This window comes from Delphinapterus leucas, chromosome 17, assembly GCF_059928025.1.
Source record: "Delphinapterus leucas isolate spDelLeu-1000000601 "Yukka" chromosome 17, BTC_Dleu_Yukka2, whole genome shotgun sequence".
NCBI classification, from domain to species: domain Eukaryota; kingdom Metazoa; phylum Chordata; class Mammalia; order Artiodactyla; family Monodontidae; genus Delphinapterus; species Delphinapterus leucas.
In genome coordinates, this window is record NC_143145.1 from 22,928,545 (window position 1) to 22,941,164 (window position 12,620).

A 12,620-nucleotide genomic window follows, 5' to 3' on the forward strand; every position below is an offset into this window, starting at 1 on the left:
TTGCCTCTGTAGTCAGCTGAAATATGCTTTATTCCATGGGCTTTTTTAACCACTGTGAAAAATTGATTACACTTCATTTGATCTGGGGTTTACGGTATCAGAGTATACATGTCTTTCTGGACATTATTGGTGGTTTTATAAAACAAGGAGAAAGCAAAAGCTGTGAATAATTTTCAAACTTCAACTTTAATTCCAATATTTTAAAATTTAACTGACAAGGTAATTATCCCAGAAATTGTCCTAACTAAATGATTTGTGAAACTATGATTGTTCCATTAAAATGACAGAGTACTCAATCAGAAGACAAAAATGGTTCGCTGAGGTTTGGCCCTATTAAACAGGTTCTTTATATTATTATCCACTTCTCCTTTGGAATATAGACAGCTGTGTGTTTCTGGGCTCATGAGAAAAAGTGTCACAACCAGAAGATGGCTAATGTTAATGCAGAGCAGTGAAGCAGGGGATGAAGAATACAGAGTCTGTGGGGAGATTGCCTGATTGGAACCCCACAAGGCTACATCACGGGGTGGTGTGATAGAAACCACTTCAGTTGTCCTTTCTCTACCTGAGTTTCTTCATTTGTAAATGGGGATGATACTTTGACCAGTCATGCTGACCTGCATTGTGCTACAGTAAAAACCCTCACATCTGAATTTTATAAAACAATAGATGATACTTCTTGCTAACACTTCCCGCTCATCTCAGACCAGCTGGGGGCTCTGTTCGTCATCACGCTTACTCAAAGACCCCGGTAGAAACAGCAGTCACTATGTGGAACATTGCCGTCATATAGCAGAGGGGAAAGAGCGCAGGAAGGGTGTCTGCAGCAAGTGCGCTCACCTAGAAGTGACCCATATCACTTCCCCTCATAAATCACTGGCCAGATGCAGCTCCAAGGCCAATAGTGCAATTCTACCATGTGCACAAGAGGAAGACTGAAATATTCAGTGACAAGGCTCTAATGATTACCACAATAATTATACGTATCTCATGTACTAAAGAGTTATTTCACACAGATTACTTAGAGCAGGGACCTGAAATAAGTTATTTTTATAAACTAACAGAAGAGTAAATGCATGAAGTGTGAAATTAGACAATTTCAATTTCATGTCAAACTAAATGATTTTAGGACTCCAAGTCTGCTAAAACCAACTAATCTGAGGGGGAAAAGTTGATAAGTTATCCAGAAGGTTAATACTATACTTCCATCAAGTATGATTTATTTTAAAAGGATACGTTGATTATAACTCCTTCATGTAAAAGAATGGTCATTTATTCATTCATTTGTACATTCAACAAATATATACACTGTGTTAAGTGGTGGAGACACAATGGTGAACAAAACAGAAATGGTGTCTGCCTTCAGGGGAGATTTGATGTTAAGTATATCACATGCAAACAGTTACTTAGGATCGTGATAAATGCTATAGAGAATTTCTATATAGGCAATAGGATCAATGATAAGTATCTGGGAATTTTACAACACTTTAAATTATACTATATAAAAATGCCTTCATCATACATACATTTAGATATTGAACATCAACAAATCTTATGGTCTGGGGAATTCCTGGCGGCCCAGTGGTTAGGACTCTGCCTTTTCACTGCCGAGGGCACAGGTTCAATCCCTGGTCAGGGAACTAAGACCCCATAAGCCCCAGTGCAGCCAAAGAAAAAATAAATTTAAAAAAATATCTTATGGTCTAGATCTGTACTAGGCACCAGAAATAAAGACATTATTAAGGCATGATCCCTTCCTTCTTCAAGGAGTTCATTGTCTCCCTCAGAAACTGCCACTTAAATAAATAATCTTGATATGACACAATAAATACCATGATTGAGATAAACCAAGGGAGTACCTAGGACAGGGAACTATCCCCTACTGGGAGAGTGAACATGAGAAATGGCTTCTGGGAGGAGCATACACCTGAAATTAGGTTCGATATATCATCAGCAGCTAACTAGACAAAATGATGAAAACCATTCCAGGTGAAGCATGTACAGAGACATGAACTAGGAGATAAAAATTGTATATGTGGGGCTTCCCTGGTGGCGCAGTGGTTGAGAGTCCGCCTGCCGATGCAGGGGACACGGGTTCGTGCCCCGGTCCGGGAGGATCCCACGTGCCGCGGAGCGGCTGGGCCCGTGAGCCATGGCCATGAGCCTGCGCGTCCGGAGCCTGTGCTCCGGCAACGGGAGAGGCCGCAGCAGTGAGAGGCCCGCGTACCTCAAAAAAAAAAAAAAAAAAAAAAAATTGTATATATGAGGAATTACAAGCAGTTCATGGAAAGAGGAAGTGGTATGCAGTCAGCCTGGAGATCCTGCTAGGCCTGGAGATAATCAAGGATAATCTAATGCCATGCTGAGTTTGGGTTTTACACCAAAAGTAGTAAAGAGAAATTAAAGGAGTTTAATATAAAAGAGTGTTACTAAATCAGATTTGTATTGTATAAAGAAGCCTCTATTAGTAGGATGATTTGATGGAGGTTGAGGTGGGGGAAGACAGACCAGTTAAGAGTCTTTTGCAGCCATGACTCAGTGGGATTTATTTCAAGAATGAAAAGGTGATTCAACATACAAATATAAATTAATGTGACTTATTACATCAATACAATAAAGGGCAAACACCATATAATCATCTCATGGATGTACAAAAATCATTTGATGGTACTCAACACCTCTTCATGATAAAAACATTCAATATACTAGGAAGGGGAGGGAACTTCATCAACCTAATAAAAGGTATCTAAAGACCTACAGCTAGCATCATACTTAATGGTGAAAGATGATTTAATGCTTTCCTCCGAACATCAGAAACAAGACAAGGATGTCCACTCCTGCTACCTCTATTCAACATTGTACTGGAGGTTTCAGCCAGGTCAGTCAGGCAAGAAATAAAGTAAGGAACATCCAGATGGAAAAAAAGAAATAAAACTATCTCTGTTACCATATGACATGATCTTATATATAGAATATTCTACTGAATCTACTAAAAAAGTTAGAACTAATAAGCTCAGCAAAATTATGACACAGATATACAAAATCAATTGTATTTCTACAGAGTAACAATTAGCTACCTCCAAAAAATTAAGAAATAAATTTATTTACAACAGCATGAAAAACAAATAAAATACTTAGGAATAAATTAAACAAACAAGGAGCAAAACTTATGCTAAGAAAACTACAAAAAAATCAAATTTCTGAAACAAATTAAAGATCTAAATCAATTGAAAGATAGCCCATATTCTTGAATAGAAAGACTTAACTATTGTTAAGATGGCAATACTCCCCAATTGGTAAGATGGCAATACTCCCCAACTTGTTCTACAGATTTAATGTAATTCCTGTCAAAATCCAAGTTGACTTCTGTGCAGAAATCGACAAGCTGATTCTAAAAGGTATATGGAAATTCAAAGGACACAGAATAGCCAAAACAATCATGAAAAAGAACAAAGAATTTAAACTTTCCAATTGCAAAACTCACTACAAAACTGCAGAAATCAAGACAGTGAGGTATGGCCATCAGGATAGACATATGGATCAATACAATAGAATTGAGAGTAAAGAAATAAACCCTCACATTTATGGTTAATTGATTTTCAACAAAAGTGCCAATACAATTAAATGGGGGAAATAACAGTCATTTCAACAAATAGTTTGGGGATAATTGCAGGCAAAATAATAAAGCTTAACTGTGACCTCACATTATATACAAAAATTATCAATAACTCAAAGTCTATCAAAGACATAAATGTAAAAGCAAAAACTATAAAATTCTCAGAAGAACACTTAAGTGTAAATCTTTATGATCTTGGATTAGGCAATGGTCTTAGATAGGCTACCAAAAGCACAAGCAACCAAAAAAAAAAAGATAAAATGAACAGAGTTATCAATGAGTTGTGAGACAACTTCAAGAAGCCTAATATATGTAAAATTGGAGATGAAAATGAGACATGAAAAAATATTAATTAAATAATATGTGAAATATTTTCAAATTTGATGAAAACTATAAACCTACAAATTCAAGAAGCTCAATCAATTCTAAACACACAAAAAAATGAAGAAAACCACACAGACACGTAATAAAATTACTTAAAAACATTAATTAAAAAACCATTAAAAATAGCCATAGATAAAAGACAAACTTTGTACAATTGCAAAGATAAGAATGACGGCAGATTTCTCGGAAACAATACAAGCAGAAGACAGTGGAGCAACAACTTTAAAACAATGAAAGAAAAATTGTCACCTAGAATTTTACCCTTGGTGAAGATATCTTTCAAAAACAAAAGTGAAACGAAGACTTTTTTAGACACAAAATAGATAAAAAGAATTATTAGCAGACTGCTCTACAAGAAATGTTACAAGAAATCCAGCAGATGGAAGGATATGATAACAGATGGAAATCTGGATCTACATAAAAGCCATGAACAAAATTGAGAATAGTAAACGTGCAAGAGAAAGCACATCGGTAGTTGCTGTGGTTGGGATAGGTCTCAGTGAGGAAATGGAAAGAGATATTACAATGAAATTTGAGGAAATTTGGAGGATGTTGGATGTGCTCATTATCTTTATTATGGGGGATGGTTTCATGAGAGTATAACTTGCCAACACTCAACAAATGATACTCTTTTACTATGTGCAGTTTATTGTATGTCAATGATGGCTCAGTAAGTCAGTTAAGTAAACAGAAAAAAATTTGAGTTGCCAATTCAAGTAGATCAGATTTAGATTTAGAGCAGTACAACAGTTAGCTTGTTAGATATAAGGGTCTGTAACTTCAGGGAAAGGACTAGATTTACAGAATTGTTTGTGTTCTTATAGCCTTTGAATTGAATGAGAGCATCATGTTTAGAAGCCTGAGTTGTGGATTCAGTCAGCTTGACCTTGAACACTGGCTTTACTGCTTACTATGCATGTGACTTAAAATTCTTCTAAAATATTCCCCATGCCTCATCTGTAAATAGACAGAATAATAATATGGATATTACAGATTCATTACTTGAAGTCCTCAATAAATGCTATAGAAAAAACAGCAACAAAAAAGTCTTGGGAGTGGATTAGAGTTTACCTAGGAAACAACATATTAGAGCAGTATTTCATAGCCTTTTTCATTATTAATGTCATAAGGAGACTTTTTGAAGACTTTTTTCTAAGCTCAGCCACCTCCTGAAATTTTAATACCACAGTTACACTATGTATCTGTTTTTCTACTGTGGCCTTTGGAGTGTCACAAGCCATTGTAATAACTACAATATTTTTCCTCCCCAAGAATCAATTTTCACTCCCTTGGGGAAAATATTCTCAGTCCCCACTCCAAGTTGAGAATGAACGGATTATTAGAAGATAGAAATGGGCTCATTACATTTAAAATAAAGGGTGGAGGGGAAATAGCTTAGGGGTATGACTGAATTCATCAGACTTTTTCTAAATAGGCCAAAAACTTCAGAATAACTAAAATAACTCAGAACTGTAAAATAAATGGTACCGTTATTTGCCTATATATACATATATAGCTATAGATAGATCCCACTGGTCAACTGTAAGTGTCTTTTTAGGTGTTACATGTGAAACAATCAAGACAGTGCCTGAAGACAGTCTCAAAATTGATAAGGTGACTTTGGTTGACAAAACCACATAGACCACAAGAAACCCTTCTCCTAGCAGAGCATTAGTTCATCTTCTCTCAATTTCAGTCCCTTCCCAACACAACACTATACCATAATTCATTTTATCAACAAATAGTTATGGTTGTTTATGTGTGAAAATCAAGACATTTCAGTTTTTCACTTCTATAAATAATAATGCAATGAACATCTGTATTTATAAAATTTCACTACATCGATTTCAATGTTAGCCAAGCCTTCAACAAAATCTCAGTTTAAATTACCACATGAAAATAGTAACTATTCTATTTAAAAGAATTAATTGGTACATGGGCAGTCTATGTGATAGCTCACACTTTCCAGCAAGTATAATAGACTGATATAATGGGTGATGGTGGTCAAAAAGTACAGACTCCCAGTTATAAGACAAATAAGTCTGGGGATGTAACGTACAGCATGGTGACTATAGTTAACAACACTGGATTGTGTATTTGAAAGTTGCTAAGTGAGTAGGTCTTAAAAGTTCTCATCACAAGAAAAAAATTTTGTAACTAGATGTGGTGATGGATCTTAACTAAACTTACTCTGGTACTCATTTTGCAATATGTGCATATGTCAAACCTTTATGTTGTACACCTAAAGCTAATACAGTGTTATATGTCAATTATAGCTCAATTTAAAACAAAGAAAAAATACAGGCTTTGCTTTTTTCTTTTTAATTTGTTAAATTACCATCCTTACTTTTTTAGCACAGTAGAAAAACTTGATTATTATGCTTGAACACCAGGAAATTGGTCAAAAATTTCTCATATTAAATTCTGTGATAAATGTGCATTCTGGTGTCAGGGTTTGGTGGTAGTGAAGTGTAAATGATATAAGGATATGAGAATATTTCTTCATGTGTAAAAAGGCTCCGTAAAGCTCTTTCTACAGGAAGACAGACATTGAAATATCTTACTTTGATACAAGGACCTTTTACTAGAAAAAGCTTGAATTCTTAGCAAATTACAGATGCAGAAATCTCACAATATGTGCCCACCTCTGAGTAGCTGGGCAGGAGAATATCTCTGTTCCTTAAGGGAGACCAGGAGAAGATCTAGAGGACTATCAAATCACTTACTCCTCCTCCCTAATGGGTTTTAACCAATTGCAAAAAGACACAATAAGCCAAATGTTGGTTAAGCAACAGTTTTATCAACCAAAGTACGAAGTTCACTGTTCATCCTATGTGGGAGGATAATGGCTTAGGCTTAAAAGGAAATGAGCCTATTAGCCTCTCTTTGAATTAAAAAATCACCTGCACAGGTAAGAGACTTACTTGAATTACCTGCCCAGGCAGAGAAGGAGATGTTAGAACAGAGATGGTGGAAATCTGGATAATTGGTGAAAACAGCCATTCCTGTTTTGTCTAGCAGAGTGGTTCTCAAAGTGTGGTCCGGGGACCACAGTATCAACATCATTCATGAACCTGTTAGAAATGCAAGCCCTTGGACCCTAACCCCAAACTACTGAATCAGAAATTCTGGGAATGGGGCCCACAATATGTTTTATCAAGTCTTCCAAAAGATTCTGGTGCTCATCAAAGTTTGAGAGACACTGGTCTACAGATGGAGAATGGAAATGCAAGACTCATGTGGTCCCTGGGCAGAAAGCCAGTCCTGCCTCCTGTGTCTGAGGAAAAGTCACCCACACCTGGGACTTGACCAGTGGCTCTCACCAATCAGGTGAATTCTCTCTGCCTGATGGAAGAGAAGAAGGGGAAAAAAGCTCACTTCTCCAAAGGCCAAAGTGGGAAGCTGAGAAGAGAAAAATTATTCGAACTGGGAAGAAGTTGACTGTTTATCTGAACCTAAGGTAAACACAAGCACCTGTCCATCAATGAAATGTGAATGACTTAAAAGGCTCCACTGCTGTGTGAATTTGCCTTTCCTTTCTGGCCACTTTGACCAGGATTCTGAAAGATGCATGATCTATTTTTGGTTGATAACACAATACTACTTTTAAAACATAACAAAGCAGGGCTATCTCTTATAATTTCTTCTGAAGCTCGCTCAAATATCTAAAAAATATTTGAATGTTGCAAAGTCTTCAAAGTTTAATATAAAGGTACTTATGCCAGTGAGTGTCAATTAAAAAAGAAGAAAAAAAGTGTGTTCATTCTACGTACTTAGAGAGAAACCAGGAGACAGGAAGAGACAACAGCCTGGATAAACAAACATATACATAAATTTTTAAAGACGAGCATTTTAAACCAATATTTGCACATCACTCCTCCATCAAATATTCAGCTACCAGTTTCTTAATAGAATGAATGAGGGTGCATCCTATGGCAGAAGATAAGTTACTAAAGAACAGGTGAGAAAAGAAATGGAAGTCAAGTAATAAGCTATGAGCTTAAAATTGAATAATTCCAAAGGTTGTTTTTTTTTTAACAAGATGTTTTGTTCCATTAGATAATAGGAATACTAGTGTGTATGTGTGTGTGTGTGTGTGTGTGTGTGTGTGTGTGTGGAGAGAGAGCATATACTCAAATAAGTTTGAAAAATACTAATTTAAGCAAAGTGAAACAGCTTCCTTTTTTGCACAACTCCTCAGAGGCTTTAGATGTACTAATGAGCATAAAGTTTCCCAGGTGTGATATATAGCATTTCTCAAACTTGTTTCACTATGGAATCCTTATTTATCTACACACCTACCATCTCTGATCAGAACCAATTTAGGAAATGGTGACCCATCTTTGCTAAGTCTTAGTAGATGTTTACATCTCTGCAGACCAGTTTATATGAATATGGAAACTTTACCATTTCCCCGATCATTTGAATTCCCAGTTGACTAATATAGTTACTCACTAAATAATTGAGAATTAAGAATAAATTTTACATGGCTTATCCATCTGTTATCACGTCTGGAGTTTTCAGCCTTACTTATATCCTCTCTTTTTTGCTTTTTGGGTTTAGAGTATATGAAATTGATTTTACACTCCAGTCCAACAAATATTTATTGACTCCTTGCAACAGGTTCAAATGGGGGTAAATACAGGTAGATGAAATACAATAATAAAACATGTTTCTTAGGAGTTACAGCATGGGTGAGCCATATCTAGATGCAGAACCAGTGCTGCGAAGCACTTCACAATCAAAATCATATAGAAAGAAATTTTTAGTTGAAATATTACCATCTACTCTTAAAGTAGGATAATATTTTTTTTTAAATATGAAGTGTTTTTTTCTCCTCTACTTCTCCTTCTCACTTCATCCCTTCAAGTGGATAGTGAACTCATTACCTTAGGGAAAGAAAGCAACATGTCAGAAAGTATTCAATAGAAAAAAGTGGTATCTTCAGGGCTTTTGGTTTCTAAACACGTCAGTCCATTAAGGAGATTTTGCTTTGTGCCTTCGAAGCAAGCAAAGGAATGAATTTTGCTGCTCTGGATGGAAGAGAGATGGGGCAGAGATACTAAGAGGCAAAACATCAGAAGAACCTGTAGGGAGGAATCCTGTACTTGGGAGACTGGTGAAGTCCGGGGTAGTGCTAAGACCTCAGAAAGGTGTGGTGTGTCTGGGCAAAGAGCTGTTTGGACAGCTTCTCAGATATTCTCATGCTCTAGCAGGCCCGGAAGGCAGCACGATTATTTCATGGCCATCAAGCCATATCTTCAAGGATTGATGATCTGCAGATCCTAGGAGCTTGAGACTTCTGCCAATCAAATGCCTCGACACCATGCAAATGCCCCAAACTTAGAAGGCTAAGGAAAGCAGAAACCCCAAAATAACTAAGTTCCTACAATGCCAACAAGATGGGAGTTTATATTAATTGTCACTAGTTTAATTATCTAAGGGAATAGAGGTTCAGTACCAGTGTCTCTATGTGGTGGCCATTCTTGAAGTCAAGGTGGTCCAGGGAGGCTCATTTAGGTTGCAGCTTAGTGCTGGAGAAAGTGAAAGAGATCAGAGCCCCAGACAAAGGGGCTGAGATCTGATCAGGACTATATGATGGGAGCTACCTTTAATCCTGTCTAAGAATCCAACTCGCTATCAAGGGTGTGTGGATTTAAAAAGCGTGCCAAGGAGGGGCCACGTAGAACAGTTACCTATACCCTTCCCACCTGAGTTGTACCGAAGGTGTTTGTTTAACTCACATTTCTTAAATCTTATAGGTACTGAGCTAGGCACAAGAATACAATGCAAGACATGCTTTATGGAAAAGACAGACAAATAAATTAGCAGTTACAATCTTTTGTGATGTAGGCAGGAACAGTGAGAAGCCCTAGGTTTTGAGGCTACATCTCTAACAGCATGAGAATATCCCGGATAGAAATGGTCAGAGCCTTGAGCTGATTCTTATAGGAGAAGTAAGAGTTCCTGAGGAGGGCACCAGAGCTTCAAGCAGAGGACGAAACATTTGCAGAACAAAGATAGCTTAGAACACTGCACAACACTAGGGAGTTTGCTATTCCCGCGGTGTGAAGTCTTCATTTAAGAACTACCAGAGAGGGCTTCCCCGGTGGCGCAGTGGTTGAGAGTCCGCCTGCCGATGCGGGGGACACGGGTTCGTGCCCCGGTCCGGTCCGGGAAGATCCCACATGCCGCGGAGCGGCTGGGCCCGTGAGCCATGACCGCTGAGCCTGCGCGTCCGGAAATCATAAACAGCTTTAACACCTTCGTGAGTTAAGGATGTCTCCTCAGGTGAAAGTCTGACTCGGAAGAATTTTAAGGAGAAAACTGATGGTCGGATTAACTTTCCAGAAAGATAACTCCAGAGGCAAGGTAGAACATTTAGTAGGTAGAGAAGTGTGGCGGCAGTAAAGTGGGAGACACTCGCATGGTTTAAGGAAGTGATGATGCTTTCTTAAATGAGGGGAGTGCCCTGAGGGTGGAGTGAACATGGGAAATCAGAGAGAGAGTTTTGAGGTTGAATTGTCCCAGCTGAGGTGAACAGGGGAATTCAGTAGAGAAAGGTATATTCAAATTATCTTTTACGTTTCTGGCACTAACTGGAGAACAGAAAGTGAGAGCAAGAGAGAGAAGGAGGAGGAGAGAATGTGGGCGCCACCATGTGACATGTGACCTGCCTTGGTCAGTCTGGGTCCCAGAGTAAAGACCAGGTGAAGCAGTGCTTCCTCTGGGCTGTGAAAGACATGATACATACATCCCGTGGGATTTGGAGGTCGAGTAATATCACTGTCTATCCTCAGCAGATCCTGTTGAAGTTTTCAGTAACATTTATTTTATTTATTTATTTTTGGCTGTGTTGGGTCTTTGTTGCTGCGCGTGGGCTTTCTCCAGTTGTGACGAGCAGAGGCTACTCCTCATTGCGGTGGCTTCTCTCATTGTGGAGCACGGGCTCTAGGCACGCGGGCTTCAGTAGTTGCAGCACGTGGGCTCCAGTAGTTGCAGCACGTGGGTTCAGTAGTTGCGGCACACGGGCTCAGTTGCTCCGCGGCCTGTGGGATCTTCCCGGACCAGGGATCAAACCCGTGTCTCCTGCATTAGCAGGCAGATTCTCAACCACTGCACCACCAGGGAAGCCCCTCAGTAACATTTAATTTTTAAAAATATTTCCCTTTTTAATCTTTAAAAATATTTAAATAATATAGGCATTTATAAAATAAAAAGATTAATAAAAACTTCCCTTTACCATGTTTCTCTCCAGAGATGACCACTGATAACACTCTTTTTTTTTTTTTTTTTGCTTAAAAGAGGAGGCAAAGAGGAGGAGATGAGACCAAGGGGAGGTAGTCAGGCAGGTTTGGAGGAGAGGAACAGATGTTTTTTTGGCCTCGCGTCATGAGGGATCTTACATAGTTCCCAGACAAAGGATCGAAACCCTGTCCCCTGCAGTGGAAGCACTGAGCCCTAACCACTGATAACACTCCTTCACACATTTTTGTTCAATGTATTTACATATAAGTAACAAACATGTAACTGTAAACACATAGATTTTAATCATACTATAATACATATCTGTCATCTGTCTATCTCTGCCTTTTCCTTTTCTATTCCTGTTCTAATTAATAATACGCCTTGGAGAGAGTCATATATTAAAATATACACTTCTTCCTTATTCACTTACATCTTTGCACAGTATTCTGTTATGAGAATTTATCATAATTTAACTACTAATGTATTGATAGTTATTTAGTTTGATTCCAGTTTTCTGCTTAGTAAACAATATATAATGAACATTTTCCATGCCTTTATCCACACCTGCAAATGTATTTCTCTAGATTAGGAGTCTAGAAGTAGAATTATTGGGTCAAGGAGTAAGCACATTTTAAATTTTCATAAATACTGCCAAATTGCCCTCCACAAAGTCCATTCCAATTTATATTCTCATCAGTAGCGTGTAAGAGCCAGATCTTTATCTTACTTTAACATTTCCTCTCTATTCCTCTTGCCCAACAGTTCAGATTTTTGCTTTACAGTTATGCATCATGGGTTTGGGTGGGATGTGTGTGTGTGTGTGTGTGTGTGTGTGTGTGTGTGTGTGTGAGAGTGTGGTGGTTGAATGGGGCAGGGTGGGAAGATTTTAAACAATCCTCATTTTCTTGCCTTTCATTATTTATAAGGAATTGTTTCTCATCATCTTTCTTAAAAATTACTATATTATCCACAGTGCTTCGTTACAATATCTTTTGCTATGGTGGGGATCATTATGTCCTTAATTCAATACATACTCCTATTTTGTATCTCTTCAAGAGCATTATGGAGATTTTCACATGGAGTGTGTGGCTGACATACTGTTGAATAGCATATATTCCTCTTCCACGTCAGAAGGTCAAATCTTTGAGGCATACATTCACAGAGTGTCAGTCCAGCTGAGCCTATTTTGATGTCTAATAGATGGGAGACAGATTCAGCTCAGTCGTTGGGAATCTCTGCTGATATGCAGAAAGCCTGTGATAAAGTTTCTCTCTGGTTCCAAACATGAGGGTTGAATTGGAATTTTACTAAACTGACTTTTAATTGCCAAATGCTCTTCTAAGCTTACTAGCCATAGGCTTCCAGGCTTCGA